This window comes from Canis lupus, chromosome 2, assembly GCF_011100685.1.
Source record: "Canis lupus familiaris isolate Mischka breed German Shepherd chromosome 2, alternate assembly UU_Cfam_GSD_1.0, whole genome shotgun sequence".
NCBI classification, from domain to species: Eukaryota; Metazoa; Chordata; class Mammalia; order Carnivora; family Canidae; genus Canis; species Canis lupus.
In genome coordinates this window covers 2,031,729-2,049,329 of record NC_049223.1, presented here as the reverse complement: position 1 = coordinate 2,049,329, position 17,601 = coordinate 2,031,729, and positions in this window count along the sequence as shown.

The window sequence follows — 17,601 nt, the reverse complement described above, 5'->3', positions numbered from 1 at the left end:
CCGGGCGGGACCCGGCACCGCGGAGCCGCCGACGGCGCAGGAGGCGGGGGCCGGGAGCGAGGCGGGGGCCGGGAGCCAGGCGGGGGCCGGGAGCCAGGCGGGGGCCGGGGCGGGGCGAGCGGCAGCCGGGGGCGCGGAGAGGGCGGCGGCGGGGAGGGCAGGGGCAGCCCGACACCGCGGCCTCCGGACGGCGGCCCGGCCGCTGAGTCCCCCGCCCCGTCCCCCGCCCCCCGTCCCCCGCCCCCCGTCCCCCGCCGCGTCCCCCGCCCCGTCGCCCTCCGCGTCCCCGCCCGGTCTCCCGCCCGGGGCCCCCCCCGCCTCCCCATCCGCGCGCACCGCTTTCTGAGGCCCCCGCTGTCCCTCCGGGCGGCGCTCGCCCGTCCCCCCGCACTCCTACCGGGCCCGAGGCGGACAGTGTTTGGGGAAAGCCACCCGACCCGGAGGAGAGCGGACCCGGGCACCGAGGACGTCGGTCTCTACCGCCGGCGGCCCGCAGTGCCTGTGTCGGTTCTGCGCGCTCGGGTCCCGTGGGACAGCCTCCGTCCAGTCCCCCGTTCCTTCCCCAAAACCCTGCTTGGGGCCCGCATGCGGGCACCTTTAGTCTCCGGACACTGTGGGTGCGGGCTTGTCAGAGCTGCGGGGAGGGAGCAGGTCCGGGACGGCCGGGGGGCCGCGCTCCTGGGTCCCGCTGCCCCTAGACCCGGGCCTGCTGCCTGCGGGGGGGGGGGGCACATGGTCAGCACAGCCTGGGTCCCGCTGCCCCTAGACCCGGGCCTGCTGCCTGGGGGGGGGGGCACATGGTCAGCACAGCCTGGGTCCCGCTGCCCCTAGACCCGGGCCTGCTGCCTGGGGGGTGCGGGGGGGGCACATGGTCAGCACAGCCTGGGTCCCGCTGCCCCTAGACCCGGGCCTGCTGCCTGGGGGGTGCGGGGGGGGCACATGGTCAGCACAGCCCAGGGTCCTGCTGCCCCTAGACCCGAGCCTGCTGCTTGGGGGGGGGGGGGCACATGGTCAGCACAGCCTGGGTCCCGCTGCCCCTAGACCCGGGCCTGCTGCCTGGGGGGTGCGGGGGGGGCACATGGTCAGCACAGCCTGGGTCCCGCTGCCCCTAGACCCGGGCCTGCTGCCTGGGGGGTGCGGGGGGGGCACATGGTCAGCACAGCCTGGGTCCCGCTGCCCCTAGACCCGGGCCTGCTGCCTGGGGGGTGCGGGGGGGGCACATGGTCAGCACAGCCTGGGTCCCGCTGCCCCTAGACCCGAGCCTGCTGCTTGGGGGGGGGGGGGGCACATGGTCAGCACAGCCTGGGTCCCGCTGCCCCTAGACCCGGGCCTGCTGCCTGGGGGGTGCGGGGGGGGGGCACATGGTCAGCACAGCCTGGGTCCCGCTGCCCCTAGACCCGGGCCTGCTGCCTGGCGGGGGGAGGGGGCACATGGTCAGCACAGCCCAGGGTCCCGCTGCCCCTAGACCCGGGCCTGCTGCCTGGGGGGTGCGGGCGGGGGGGGCACATGGTCAGCACAGCCTGGGTCCCGCTGCCCCTAGACCCGGGCCTGCTGCCTGGGGGGTGCGGGCGGGGGGGGCACATGGTCAGCACAGCCCTGGGTCCCGCTGCCCCTAGACCCGGGCCTGCTGCCTGGGGGGTGCGGGGGGGGGGGGCACATGGTCAGCACAGCCCTGGGTCCCGCTGCCCCTAGACCCGGGCCTGCTGCCTGGGGGGTGCGGGGGGGGGGCACATGGTCAGCACAGCCCTGGGTCCCGCTGCCCCTAGACCCGGGCCTGCTGCCTGGGGGGTGCGGGGCGGGGGGGGCACATGGTCAGCACAGCCTGGGTCCCGCTGCCCCTAGACCCGGGCCTGCTGCCTGGGGGGTGCGGGGGGGGGCACATGGTCAGCACAGCCCTGGGTCCCGCTGCCCCTAGACCCGGGCCTGCTGCCTGGGGGGTGCGGGGGGGGGCACATGGTCAGCACAGCCCTGGGTCCCGCTGCCCCTAGACCCGGGCCTGCTGCCTGGGGGGTGCGGGGGGGGGCACATAGTCAGCACAGCCCTGGGTCCCGCTGCCCCTAGACCCGGGCCTGCTGCCTGGGGGGTGCGGGGGGGGGGCACATGGTCAGCACAGCCTGGGTCCCGCTGCCCCTAGACCCGGGCCTGCTGCCTGGCGGGGGGAGGGGGCACATGGTCAGCACAGCCCAGGGTCCCGCTGCCCCTAGACCCGGGCCTGCTGCCTGGGGGGTGCGGGCGGGGGGGGCACATGGTCAGCACAGCCTGGGTCCCGCTGCCCCTAGACCCGGGCCTGCTGCCTGGGGGGTGCGGGCGGGGGGGGCACATGGTCAGCACAGCCCTGGGTCCCGCTGCCCCTAGACCCGGGCCTGCTGCCTGGGGGGTGCGGGGGGGGGGGCACATGGTCAGCACAGCCCTGGGTCCCGCTGCCCCTAGACCCGGGCCTGCTGCCTGGGGGGTGCGGGGGGGGGCACATGGTCAGCACAGCCCTGGGTCCCGCTGCCCCTAGACCCGGGCCTGCTGCCTGGGGGGTGCGGGCGGGGGGGGCACATGGTCAGCACAGCCTGGGTCCCGCTGCCCCTAGACCCGGGCCTGCTGCCTGGGGGGTGCGGGGGGGGGCACATGGTCAGCACAGCCCTGGGTCCCGCTGCCCCTAGACCCGGGCCTGCTGCCTGGGGGGTGCGGGGGGGGGGCACATGGTCAGCACAGCCCTGGGTCCCGCTGCCCCTAGACCCGGGCCTGCTGCCTGGGGGGTGCGGGGGGGGGGCACATGGTCAGCACAGCCCTGGGTCCCGCTGCCCCTAGACCCGGGCCTGCTGCCTGGGGGGTGCGGGGGGGGCACATGGTCAGCACAGCCTGGGTCCCGCTGCCCCTAGACCCAAGCCCTGACTGTAAGGTCACCGAGACACCTGCACTGCTCAGGTGGGCAGCAGTCAGCTCACCGTCAGTTTCAGCAGCTCTGACTAAAACTGAGAGAGCCTCTCTTAACAGTACCTCTTATCTACTTCACTTCTTAAAATTTCTTCCTTCCAAGCCTGATTTGGGGGGCCGATGAGAATGCAGCCACTTCCTATTAAATAATATACACCTAGATGCCTGGCCATAGAGGTCTGGGATGAAAATTGTACCATACTGTATGCAAGACTCATATTCTCTCTTGATTTTTCCCTTTGGGTACCACATTTTTCTCCTAGTCTTGATCCTGTTTTTGAGTAACAAGCTACTTTGCCCTCATAGTTTTTAAATCTTTGAGTTTTTTTCTTCCAAGGAAGTTAAATTGCAAACAGTATTTTGGCCAATAAAAGCTAAGTATTAAAAAAAATGTTTAAAGAACTGCTTCCTGATCCAGATACAACTTTAGAAAGATATTTAAATGGGTTTGATCCTGAATGAGTGAACACTTAAAGCATTGTCACATTAAGTGTTGGTAATGGCGCAAACATGTTTGGTGTGAATCTCTAAGTAGATCAGGGTAAGCAGGCACTTTCCCAGTGACTCTCTGGTCAACCTGGAATCACTCTGGTGAGTGTGAAGTTGTGATTACACTGATGTTTTGTTTACATATCTTATAAGACTATATGAATAAATTTTTGTTGAATGTATAAACATGGAGGAGCTCTTCAGTCTTTGTGTTTGCTTTGTTGGAAGGCTAATGAAATTTGCTTCTACTGATGAATTCAAGAAACTCCAGACTCTATAGATCACTTCAGTTTTCTTTTTTTTTTTTTAAGATTTTATTTTTTCATTCATGAGAGACACAGAGAGAGAGAGAGAGAGAGAGGCAGAGACACACAGAGGGAGAAGCAGGCTCCATGCAGGGAGCCTGATGTGGGACTTGATCCCAGGACTCCAGGATCATGCCCTGGGCGGAAGGCAGGCGCTAAACCACTGAGCCACCCAGGGATCCTGATCACTTCAGTTTTCTTTCTTTCTTTTTTTTTTTTTTTTTTAAAGATTTTATTTATTTATTCATGATAGTCACACAGAGAGAGAGAGAGGCAGAGACACAGGCAGAGGGAGAAGCAGGCTCCATGCAGGGAGCCCGATGTGGGATTCGATCCCGGGTCTCCAGGATCGCGCCCTGGGCCAAAGGCAGACGCCAAACCGCTGCGCCACCCAGGGATCCCTCACTTCAGTTTTCTACTGAGGAAAGTCATTGCATGATTAAAATATGAAATCTCTCTTAGGATTAAGGCACTTATATGAAAAGTAGGGAAGAGTTTCAGGTTAACACACATAAGGAATCCTGACTGAAACTTGACCAGTACAATACATGTATTTCTGATCTTTTTTCCCTAATTTGATATTCTCTGCAAGTTAATATTGGACCAGAAAATTGAGCCAGGTTTATTGTTGATGTAGTAGTCCATTGGAAAGCACTCAAATGTCCTGTTCCATTTAGATAGACTTTTAAAAGTAAAACTGAACAATGCAAACACTTCACAGCTGAACCACTGACATTTTGACATGCGGTCAACATTGGTCATTAAGGAAATAAGCCTGAAATGTCTTCGAATGTCTTTACTGAACTAATGCATTCCATATATAAAAGTCAACTTTGAGAATTATCATACATTAATGCAATTTCAATGTTATCCATACAAATTATAAAAATAAAAATTTCAGGGAAAATGTTTCTTATCCATTGCACATAAGTAGAAATAAATTATTTAAATCATTTCGTTAATTTCCTTTTAAAGAATACTTAGGGCGTTTAAAATCTTTTACCATGAGAACAGTATAATAAAGATCACAATTTGTCAGAGTAAATCCTTTCACTCATGAGCTTTCCTTTTCTGATGCTTTAGAATATACAGTAGAGAATAAGGGAGAATGGAAAGGAAAACTTAAGGATGATACTAGTGAGATTGTATCTTAATACTAATAAAGACAACTTGAGTCTTACTGGTATAATTCCATTACAGCAAAGTTTAAAAATACAGTATCTATGTTTTTTGAACATCTTTTGATTGGCCTTCCCAGGAGTGTCAGAGGAAACTGTTGAGGAAAACATAAGCTAGGAAGTTAAGTGGGAATTTTGCTTGGAAGAGAGGATACTTGCCTCCTAGAAAACCTTACTCGCAGCTCTTTTGTGAGGCTCTTTTGAAGTATCTCAATTCTCCCAAAGTGGGAAGCATCTTCAGGTGTATTTTCCAAACAGTGATACAGCCAGGTCCATTACATATCAAAATCATGTGAAATTCTAACAACGGAGCTGTGTGATTCTGATAATTTGAGAATTTCCCCCAAAACCAGTGTTTGCTTGCTTGCTTGCTTGCTTGCTTTCTTTCTTTCTTTCTTTCTTTCTCTTTCTTCTTTCTTTCTTTTTCTTTCTTTCTTTCTTTTTCTTTTTTCCTTCCTTTTCTTCTTTCTTTCTTTCTTTCTCTTTCTTTCTTTCTCTCTCTTTTCTTTCTCTTCTCTTCTCTTCTCTTCTCTTCTCTTCTCTTCTCTTTTCTTTTTTCTTTTCTTTTCTTTTCTTTTCTTTTCTTTTCTTTTCTTCTTTTCTTTTTCTTCATGAGACACACAGAGAGAGAGGAGCAGGCTCCGTGCAGGGGACTCCAGGATCACACCCTGGGCAGAAGGCAGACGCTCAACCGCTGAGCTACCCAGGTGTCCCACAAAACCAGTATTTTCAAAGTTATCTTCTTGAAGCTTTTTTTTTTTTTGTAAACACAGCAGACTTAAAATTAGACCCTAACTACAGTTTTGTTTATAATTTCAAATAGCCTCAATTTTTTTCATTGGTAGCACAAAAGTGATGTTTTTTTTTTTTTGTTAAGTAATGTTTTAAAGTGGAATTTATATTCTAGCATTGATATGATAAAAGCTAGTTCAGGTATTGGGGAAACAATCATGCAAAAGACCCATGATACTATATATGGACAGTTGAGATGCTTTCACTTTTTAAAAAATTGATGGAAGTGTTAAAATTAACCTATTGAAGCATGTTTCTGGACTTAGAAAGGTAGCAGTTTTATTAATATACACAAAATAAGACCAATCTAGCTAAGTATAATAATGTTGAAATTCATTTCTCCGAACTTTAGCTAATAAAAGTGTCTTATCTACTCTTTCCCAGATTTACTAGTTAGTAGTCACTTATTGTACTTTGTGTAGATGTGTTTTGAAATGTATAAAATGCAGTAATGAAATAACGATACTGAACAAGAAAACCCTGCAATGACTTCAGTCGAGCAAATAATTCCTACAGAAGATTTTAAATTTTGTTTCCTTCCATGAAGTGGTGGTGGTGGTGGAGAGGATAGTATTTGGAGAGGTGGAGATAGACTATGGTTATTTGAATCTTATTTTTCATTTCCTTCTTACCAGCCAGTTTTGCTATTCATTGACTGTGAAATAGCCAAAAACAGAAGCCAGGTGGGGAATGAATTGAGAAAGAGATGCTGAAATAATTAATCCTTTGGTCTTTTTATAAAGACTTAAGATTTCTTAAATAATAGGTGTCTGAAGCAATTGAATTAGAGTAGCCTTGAATCTGTATTAGAAAGCCACGTGATTTTCTGTATGATTCGTGTTTAAAATATTAAAGACATTATTTACACATGTTTCAATTATTTATAAGTACTACTCCTGGCTACTTCTGTTTTTACATAGAAGTGTGAAGAATGTTATTTGAAAGTTATTCTGAGACGCCTGGGTGGCTCAGCAGTTGAATGTTTGCCTTTGGCCCAGGGCACAATCCTGGAGTTCCGGGATCGAGTCCCACATGGAGCTCCCTGCGTGGAGCCTGCTTCTCCCTCTGCCTATGTCTCTGCCTCTCTCTTTGTCTCTCATGAATAAATAAATTAAATCTAAAAAAAAAATCACTATGATTTGTTATTCAACATATCTATCATCTTTAAAAAATTTTTAAAAAAATGTTATTCTAACTTTGTTTCACAATGATTACAAAACTTTAAATGTGGTATAATTTCCTGTCACTGCTATCCCACATTGTTTCTCCTTGTACTCTCATCTCCTTCGCCTAAGATTCATGATAAGCATAGGCTCATCCCTACCAACTTCAGGTATTTGGCTCTTTGAAAATACTTCTCTTTTCTAGCCAGCCCTATCTTCTCTCTACCTTTTGATTGATGTGATTGAAAAGAACAGCTTTATATGCACTTCATATTCTTCTTCCCTTATCTTTCAAGCTTTACTTGCTATTTAAATCAGGATTAACCTATGAAGATCTCCTACTTTCCCAATGAACTACAACTTTGCTTCATCCTGGAACCAGAGAAATGGATACATTTTTCTGTGGTCTCTTTCTCTTCCTGCTTCCAAGAGGGGTGTATCGCCTTTTATTCTATGTTCTTTTCTTTTTGTTTTTACTGTACTAATTGCAGTGTGGGGTATTTTTGTGTTTTTTGTTTTGTTTTGTTTTGTTTTGTTTTTTCTCCCCTTCCTACAAAAATGATCTCAACGCATAATTTACAATTTCCATTTTTGGGTTCTTAAAAGCAGAGGAAGAACTTAGGTTGTTTTGCAATTGTCTTTATAAAGGACTCCACATATTTGTCATATTTCTCCAACATTTTATAGTTTTTTCCAACTAATATCTAGTTCAAAAGCAGTTTTTAAAAAGCAGTCTGCTGTTATTGTCTTTCCAAAGCATTCAACTTAATTTTCCTAGAAGTAACTCTATCTTTTAAATCTATTTAATGATTTAACATGCTAGTTAACAGAATTCCAAAATTACAACAGTAAGCATAGTTGGCATAATCAAGTTTGGTGATAAATATGATTAACTCTTGCTAATCATCCACTATAGCTGTTAGCAACAGAAGTGCTTGGAAACACTAGAGAATGGTCTTGTAGGCATTAGTTATTCTGTGGGTTTTATAGAAAAATGAGGAGAAAGTTGTTTCCATAAGCTTTTATGTCCTAGTAAAGTTGCCCAAGAAATTTTCTTACAATAATACCTGATTTTTCCAGAAAGTTAAATTGTAGTAGTAATGTAATTAACCACAGCATGGTAGGTGTTCACATTTTGTAAGTGTAAATATAATGATATTTTTCTTTAATCAGCATATTTTAAATACCTGTAATAGAGCTCTATATCAAGGGATATTTGGTAGCAATGAAATTAATTGACTCTGTGTGCCAGAGGGTGATTGGAGCAACACATAGACGAAGAGTAAGGTGAATACCAGATACTGTTTTGGTAATCAAACCTAACATATGATAGGAAATTTTTACCAGTATGATAAATGGCTTTTCTCCAGATTTAGCACAGAAATTCACATATAGGCAAAAGAATTTTGAACTCATTTTTCTCTTGTAGTGTAAGCTCTTATTTGCCTCTAATAAACTAATCTAAGATACACCTTTCCACTCTAAAAGAGAAAGTTTCCTTAGCAGATAGGACTTAAAAAAATAGTTTTATAGAAAACTTGTAGTGTACAGAACATTACATCAGTATACTTTGTGATTTTAGGCTTAAAAATTATAACTTGAGACTGTATCATGAGATATGATGAATTCAAGGGGTATGTTTTAGGCTAAATAGAATATATATTATAATAAGCTCAGTATGAGAACATTTGACATTTAACCATTTGACCTTTGACATTTAATATTAGGACATTTGAGCTCTTAACCATTCAGGTGTTTGTGTATGTGGGAGTAGGGGATCCTTTTTTTTTTTTTTTTTTTTTAAGATTTCATTTAGTCAGGATCCCTGGGTGGCTCAGCGATTTAGCGCCTGCCTTCGGACCAGGGCGTGATCCTGGAGGCCCGGGATCGAGTCCCACATCAGGCTCCCTGCGTGGAGCCTGCTTCTCCCTCTGCCTGTGTCTCTGCCTCTCTCTCTCTCTCTCTGTGTGTCTCTCATGAATAAATAAATCTTAAAAAAAAAGATTTTTTTAAATCATGAGAGACAGAGAGGGAGGTAGAGACGTAGGCAGAGGGAGAAGCAGGCTCTCCCTGGGGAGTCCAATGCAGGACTCTATCCTAGGACCCTGGGATCATGCCCTGAGCCAAAGGTAGATGCTCAACCACTGAGCCATCCAGGTGCACTAGAGTGTGAGATCCTAAGTCAATCCTTGTTTATCAAAGAGTAGTATGTTCTAGGACATTAAAACCAGATTTGGGGTGAGATCAATAGTATAAAAAGCAGCTGAATTTTTCAAAATATTCACAGTTCATACTTTAGTAAAATGGGATCTCCTGCTTTTCAAATCAATACGGGGTAATTTTGAACCTGGAAAATTAATATAATGGAAAGGATGATGTACCTTAATTTGCATGCTTCTATAACTAAGTTTTATTAAGCCTCTACCAGGTACCTCAACTTGTAATGCTCAACTATGGCTATTGGAAGATTTTGAGTAAGGAAATAAATAGCATCTTTGGATTTGCATTTTTTTTAAAAAAAAGATTTTATTTATTTATTCATGAGAAACAGAAAGAGAGAGAGGGGGAAGTAGGCTCCCTGTGGGAATCCCAATGCAGGAAGGACTCTATCCCAGGACCCTCAGATCACGACCTGACCCGAAGGTAGAAGCTCAACCACTGCCATCCAGGTGCTCCTGGGTTTGCATTTTGAATAGTGTTGTTATCTAGTGGAGTTAAGAGGGGTTGAGAGGTTTGAGTGAGGTGAAGGTATTACAGGGAGAGACGAATTTCTTTATAGGGAGGCAGTTATTGCTTTAATCATGTCAATCATTTCAGAACTAAAGCAGTGGCAGTGATGATGGGGAAAATGAAGTCAAGAAATGGGAGATGCTATTATTAAGGCTGAGTAAGGTAGTGGTCCTTGCTTATATTCGAAAGAGTTGGACATTTTGTGTTTTTATTTTTTATTTTTTATTTTTTTTTATTTATTGGTGTTCAATTTACTAACATACAGAATAACCCCCAGTGCCCGTCACCCATTCACTCCCACCCCCCGCCCTCCTCCCCTTCTACCACCCCTAGTTCGTTTCCCAGAGTTAGCAGTCTTTACGTTCTGTCTCCCTTTCTGATATTTCCCACACATTTCTTCTCCCTTCCCTTATTTTCCCTTTCACTATTATTTATATTCCCCAAATGAATGAGAACATATAATGTTTGTCCTTCTCTGACTGACTTACTTCACTCAGCATAATACCCTCCAGTTCCATCCACGTTGAAGCAAATGGTGGGTATTTGTCATTTCTAATAGCTGAGTAATATTCCATTGTATACATAAACCACATCTTCTTTATCCATTCATCTTTCGTTGGACACCGAGGCTCCTTCCACAGTTTGGCTATAGTGGCCATTGCTGCTAGAAACATCGGGGTGCAGGTGTCCCGGCGTTTCATTGCATTTGTATCTTTGGGGTAAATCCCCAACAGTGCAATTGCTGGGTCGTAGGGCAGGTATATTTTTAACTGTTTGAGGAACCTCCACACAGTTTTCCAGAGTGGCTGCACCAGTTCACATTCCCACCAACAGTGTAAGAGGGTTCCCTTTTCTCCGCATCCTCTCCAACATTTGTGGTTTCCTGCCTTGTTAATTTTCCCCATTCTCACTGGTGTGAGGTGGTATCTCATTGTAGTTTTGATTTGTATTTCCCTGATGGCAAGTGATGCAGAGCATTTTCTCATATGCATGTTGGCCATGTCTATGTCTTCCTCTGTGAGATTTCTGTTCATGTCTTTTGCCCATTTCATGATTGGATTGTTTGTTTCTTTGGTGTTGAGTTTAATAAGTTCTTTATAGATCTTGGAAACTAGCCCTTTATCTGATATGTCATTTGCAAATATATTCTCCCATTCTGTAGGTTGTCTTTGAGTTTTTGTTACATTTTCTCCTCACAAAACAATCTTCATTTGACAGGAAAGAATGCTTGGAAAAATTTACAGTTGTCAGGATCATATAGCCAATAAGTGATAGAACTCAGTAATGCCCAGATCAGCTCAGTAATGCCCAGTGCCAGTGTTTTTTATGCCACACACTATTGCTATCACTAGACCACGTTGCTCCTCAGGAATTGAGTAATGAAGGGAGAGGAGGACTCCCAGATGGAGTGGCTGAGTCAGTGTTGATGTCACTCACTGAGATGAGAGTACAGCAAGAGGAGAGATGCAAAGTGAGGGCATTGAGGTTATATTTGAACATTTGGGGCTTGAGGATCTGTGAGCAAATCACTAAGAGATATCTAATAGGCAGATGCATATGGGCTGGAGCTCAAGAGTGAGAAGTCCAGGCTGTAGATGAGATCTGAGACTGACCAAATGAGGATGAGCTAGGGAGCCTGTGTAGGAGGTAGATTTGGGGGATGCGAAACCTGGAAATACCAGTCTCTCAGGAGCAAGCAGAGAAGACTGAGGACGAAGGACTGGATAATTTGGAAGAAAAGCATGAACACAGTGTTCCAAAGAGTTTAATCAGGAAAAATTTGGGGAGAATAGGAAATGCTGTAGGGATATAAGGAAGATAGATTTGGCAAGCAAGCAATCAACCTGTGATGACTTAGAGAATAGTTGGGATGAAATTATTCTTTGATGAGCCTGAATCAGAATCAGTTTTATCTGATGGTCATTATTCTGGTGTGAGACTAGTTATTTTCTCTTCTGACATCTTGTGGCTGTGGTGGCTGGAAGCTGCTACTTTCTTCAATGCTGATTGCCTCTGGCTGTTCCTGGACTTTAGTGAATACCTTTTGCTACTTTTTGAATCCTGGACCATAAGAATGTATTACTCATTCAAAAATTAAAGAAAATTCCAAGAGAAATATAGAAATGAGCATTTACGCCTCTTTTTATGTGGTGTCATAATCATTATTATTCAAATAATATTATGAATATTTTTTGTTTAAATGTCTGTCTCCCTCATGAAATTGTAATCTCCTGAAGAATGGGGACATTTATCTGCCTCTGTGCCTAGCACAAAGAAAGGCCTGACATATCATGGGTGCCAGTCACTGTTTAATAAATAAATGGTCTCTGCCTTGTAGGCTATACAATTTTTATGGAAGATAAGATTCCCAATGTAAAACACCAGTGGAATATAACAGAGTAAGTTTAATCCAAAGGAATGGCACCATCCTTGCTTTTTGTTTATGTTGTAAGTAACCTGGTTCAAATGTCCTACCATCTCTTGTCCATCTGCTGAAAGATGGGGGACAGTTGGTAGCTATAACCATTGTCCTTGTGCCCATGGGCAAACCTCCTGGCTCAGTTTTACAATGACTAGGATGGTATGATACTATTTTAGAGGGGGCCACTTAGGAAAGAGCCCTGAAAACAGCATGTCTGTGGCTAAGCACCACCATTGCTGGCCAAGATGCCTAGAAGATACTCAGGGCTGTGCATATTCGTTCTTTCCACTTCTACAGTAAATTAAGGACTCTTAGTTCCTTTGTCTTTCTCTTTGCCAGTTTTACTTCATTCAGAGTGTCAACTGTATATTTAGATATTAGTAAAAAAAAATGGGGTTTAGTTGCTAGAGTGTATAAAATAGCTTTTTAAGTGGACTACAGGCTATTGGAGAAGATTTTAAAATAAGTATTAATATTTTGTTTGGAGTTAAAATTCTTTGACAAAAGCCAGTTTTGAACGTAAGGTAAATAAAAAATGGTTGGCAAGTTTGTTGCAGTGGAATGAAATTTAAGAAAATGATAAAAAGAAGAAAATGATAAATTCACTCAGTTTATTAAGTGATTATTATTTTAAAATAGAGCTGATACCTTGAGCTTTATGTAGTGTATATTATTCAGATAGCTCTGCTCTATATTCAGTAGGAAATAACCTGATATATAGCACATGATTTACATTTTTTGAATTTTTTTCCCCAGAAGATAAGAAAATCGCAAAGAAGTAAGATTGAAAAAATACAGTTTTCAGCTTTCTAGTTTGTTTTTTCAGTTTTACAGAAATTAGGATATTCTGGGGGGTATTCTTCTGGTGTAGTTTTGAGAGATTTTCTTTTTTTTTTAAAGATTTTATTTTTTTAAATAAAATTTGTGATCTCCCAATTCAATTATAATTTTACTGCAGGATAAATAAAGAAGAAAACGGTGAAGGAACAAAGCATTGATTACAGATGTCTTAATAATGAGCAAATGTAGCAGGAAAAAATATATTAAGACAAATCTAAGGTAGGTGGATATATATTTTTCTGTTCTTTTGAAAGTTCTGCTTAGAGAGTTAAAAGTTAAAATAATGGATAATTGAATGATGTATACATGTAGACATGCATCCATGAATGTATATATGTGTGTGTGTATGTATATAATGCTAATAAAGTATGATAAAATGTACCCAAAGTGTGCAGCCATTCAGTTAAAGTGTTCATTGTCTACCTATACCCTGTTAGGCAGTGGCGGGGGGGAGGGGAGTGGACATTGACATTCAGCTGGTGTCACATACTGGCCTTTTCATTTAGAAAGGAGACCATACATAAGGGTGTGAACAGAGTTTTAGTTTTCTTCCTTCCTTGCCTTTAAGCTGTACTTGTACCTAACATAAAACAGAACAGAGTCCCTACCAATTTTTTACAAAAATCCAGATAGAATTTTTCAAGTTTTCTTTCAACTGCTTTCAGAGACATTCTGGTTTATCAGTTGGATCTAGCTTTTTTTATTTATTCATGAGAGACACGGAGAGAGAGAGGCAGAGATATAGGCAGAGAGAGAAGCAGACTCCATGCAGGGAGCCCAATGTGGGACTTGATCCTGGGACTCCAGGATCATGCCCTGAGACAAAGGCAGATGCTCAACTGCTGAGCCACCCAGCCGTCCCATGGATCTAGCTTTAAAAAGAAAATAAATTTCTCTGACATTCTTTTTACAAATAAAGAATAGAAACAATTAATAATACTTTTTCCTTTTGTAGCTGAATTCTATTTTTAAAATTTTACAAGGGCAAATATCATTGCTTTGAGTGTAGTTTGTCTTTGCAAATGGGAGACAGCTAAAATTTTAGAAGTTTGGTAGTTAGAACACCTTAATTATAACTAAGAAACTGCCTTTGTCTTATTTTTCATTTAGATAGATTTGCTCTGTATTTCCCTTTTTCTTTTTCTCTTGTCTTTTAAGAACACTTTCCTAGATACCAGTGATAGCATTCCTTTAAAATGTTTTTCCTCTTCCCATTTTTCTTCTATTTTTATATGTTCTTGACACATAGGGATTCCTATAAGTTTGATCATTAATTGCCTCAGTATTTCTATAATTGTAAATGTAACTTTTATGAATATATTCCTTTGTGTTCATTTCTTGAAGATATGTAATATGTTGTCTACCTATTGTGCTGTGCTGTACAGACAGTACTATATTGTTGTACTTCAGTATTTTGGGGAATTATTGCACTATAATGTAGATGTTCTATTAAAGTTCTAGAAAATAACAGAGTAAGCAAATACAGTTCTACCCCTCTAAAAGTAGTTCAATCTAGAAGTCTTTGAAAATTATGCTAATAGATGGATCCTATTATTTTAAAACATATACCTTAACATTTTATTAAACTGAATCCTAATATATTCAGGACATTTTGGGGGTAACATTCATTTTTCTATCAAAGAAGAAAATGATTTGCTAGAGAATATAAAGATTTCAGAATATTTAACCTTCATAAGAAAAGAATATTGCTACTACTATCAACCATTTTAAATATGCCTATTTTAGCAATCTTTTTTTTAAGTATTTCTTTTAAGATTTTATTCATTTATTCGTGAGAGACACAGAGAGGGGCAGAGACATAGGCAGAAGGAGAAACAGACTCCCCCGGAGAGCCCGATGTGGGACTCGATTTCCTGTCCTGGAAATCACGCCCTGAGCCAAAGGCAGATGCTCAACCACTGAGCCACCCAGGCATCCCCATTTTAGCAAACTTTATCTGTTTTTTAGATTGTGGAAGTTAATGTTTGCCAGTATTTTGCTTGCTGTTAGTTTATAGTGCTTAATGGACTTTTTGTTTTAGTTTCTTATTGTTTCATCTTAGGTCTTTGTTTTTAAATATTTTATAACTTATGATTACTAATTGGTCTTTCTAATAAGGATTATTGTTTAAGATTAATATATTGCTCAATTAATTTATAGATTATTAACTTTAGTACAACTGTGTTTAACGTTTGATATAGAAAGTGAGATTTGGGGGAAATATTCTTGGATACATTTCTTTGGTTTTGACTATAAAGTATATAGTGAACAATGAAGGATTATAATAGAGAGATACTGTTTGAAAATGCCTACTATGTTGCTTGACCCATGTTGAACATTTAATTCTTAGTTGAATCTTTTCCCCTGAATCCTGCCCTGGCATTAGTTTTTAGTGGGTTTAGGAGACTGTACCAGAGAGCAGTTGGATTTTGATCAGTAGTAGAATAAACAGGCTTGAAAATAATAGGATATATATTTTAAATTGATAGCACTGGCTTTAGTTTTCTGTAGATGATTTTTGCCTTCAAATACATTTATTTCTTATTTTTTAAAAAATATTCTTTCTTTTAAGTCATCTTTGCACCCAATGTGGGGCTGTATCACAAGCCTGAAATCAGGAATTGCATGCTCTACCCACTGAGCCAGCCAGGCACCCCTCAAATAAATTTATTTTAGTATCAAACTTTTAGTGAATGATATATACTGGGCACTATACTAGGCAGTCTAGGAGAATACAAATTAGAGTCTCTACATCCTAGTGTGAAAGACAAAGCCTATCTGGATGAAGAATGTAACAACAATTGCAGCATGATCAAGAGCACATCTGTATTATAAAATGTTGTCTAAACTGGAAAACTCAGGACACGGGCTGTGGAGTCATAATCACAAGACCTCTTGTTCACAGTCTTCATGCTATCTATTATGTGCCCTGTAGAAAGTCATTTAATCTCTCTAAACTTTATTTTCTTTTTATCATTTTAGTGACATCTGACAGTGGCATAGTCTTCCCAAGTAGTTGATTAGTTGGATTATTTAACAATTATGGTAGATTCTGTACTATGCATTAGGAAGACATGAGTTGCTTACACTAGTGTTAGTGCTTTGTGAATGAATGTATTATATGCTAGACAAGTGCTATAATGGAAGTATTGCATAAAATGCTTTGGGACCTCAGAACAGAATAACTAATTCTGCCCAAGGCTATTAGAATAGGCTTTTGAAAGAAGGTGTCCTTCAGCCAGACCTTATAAAAACTGGTAGGAATTTGCCTGTTGGATACAGAAGGGGTGACGGGCAGTTCAGGATGAGAGAAGAACAGATATAAAAGATTAGAACTGGGAGAGTAGGATGTGTATTTCAAAGAAATGCCTAAAATGGAGGCCAGAATGCAGAATTGGAGAAGAATGGAGTGACTGGAAATGGGGACATAAAAGTAAAATGGGTTCACGTTGTGAAAGAGATTGAATGGCAGTTTGGTTTGGTAATTGAGAATACGGACTCTGGAAAAAGAACAGTTCAGAACCTGCCTATGCCACTCAGATCAGATCAGATCAGATTGGTGGCAAGATGAGGTTCATAACCTCGTTATGCCTCCTTTTCATTATCTCTAAAAGAAGAACTATCCTGATCTTATAAAGTTGTAAAGGATTAAAACCAGTAGGCTTTTACCACATGGTAATCAACAGATGATTGTTGTGGTTATGATTATTTTAAGTAGTTTGAATTTTATCCTATACTTAATAGGAAGCTACTGAAGAGTTTTAAGCAGAGAAGTGTTTTAAGCAGAAATGTATGCTTGCAAAAGAGAACTGTTGATATGGATTGAAATAGAGAGATTGAGCAGTGATTGACAAAGGGACTAACTTGTTCTTTAACAGGTGGAGTCATCATACTTGGTAAGGTCACTGTAGGAAATGAAAGAGAGAAGGTCTCAGAGATGATACCCAGGTTATCACTTGATGGATAGTGAAGCCCCATTTCCTGAGAAACTCAGAGCAGGAATATATTTGTGAAAGAAAAAGAGGAGATTAGTTCTGGACCCGTTGCTTTTGAGGTACCAAAGGGCACCTATTTGGAGATGTTAGATGGACATTTGAATATATGATTTTGGAATTCAAGAGAGACCTCTGGGCTAGAGATCTAGATTTTTTTTTTAAGATTTTATTTATTTATTCATGAGAGAGAGAGAGAGAGAGAGAGAGATAGGCAGAGGGAGAAGCAGGCTGTCTGCAGAAGCCTGATGTGGGACTGGATCCCAGACTCCGAGATCACACCCTGAGTCAAAGGCAGATGCTCAACCACTGAGCTACCCAGGCAGTCCTAGAGATCTAGATTTGAGGGTGATAAGCCTGAAACTGGTGTTCAAAACTAGAGAAATGGATGACAGTACACAAAGGGAGATTTGAGAGCGAGGTGAGAAGGCTAAACAGAGCCTGGAAGACATGCAATGTGAGGATTGACATAGAGTAAGAAAAGGATTAGCAAAGGGGCTTGTGGAGGAGTTGTCAGAGAATCAGGTGAAAGCAGAAAATGCAATATGATGACATCAAGAATGAAGATGTCAACAGTTTTTAATACTATTGCGGGATTTAATACTTAAATACTATTTAAGTCCAGATAGGATTTAAAATAATGTTAGATTTAGTGACAGAGATTGGTTACCTTTGCTAGAGAAGTTGAGTGAAGCAGAAACCAGTTTAGGGTTGTCCAGGAATAGGTGGGGGAGGTAAAGAAATGGAGATACTGTTGGAAATTCA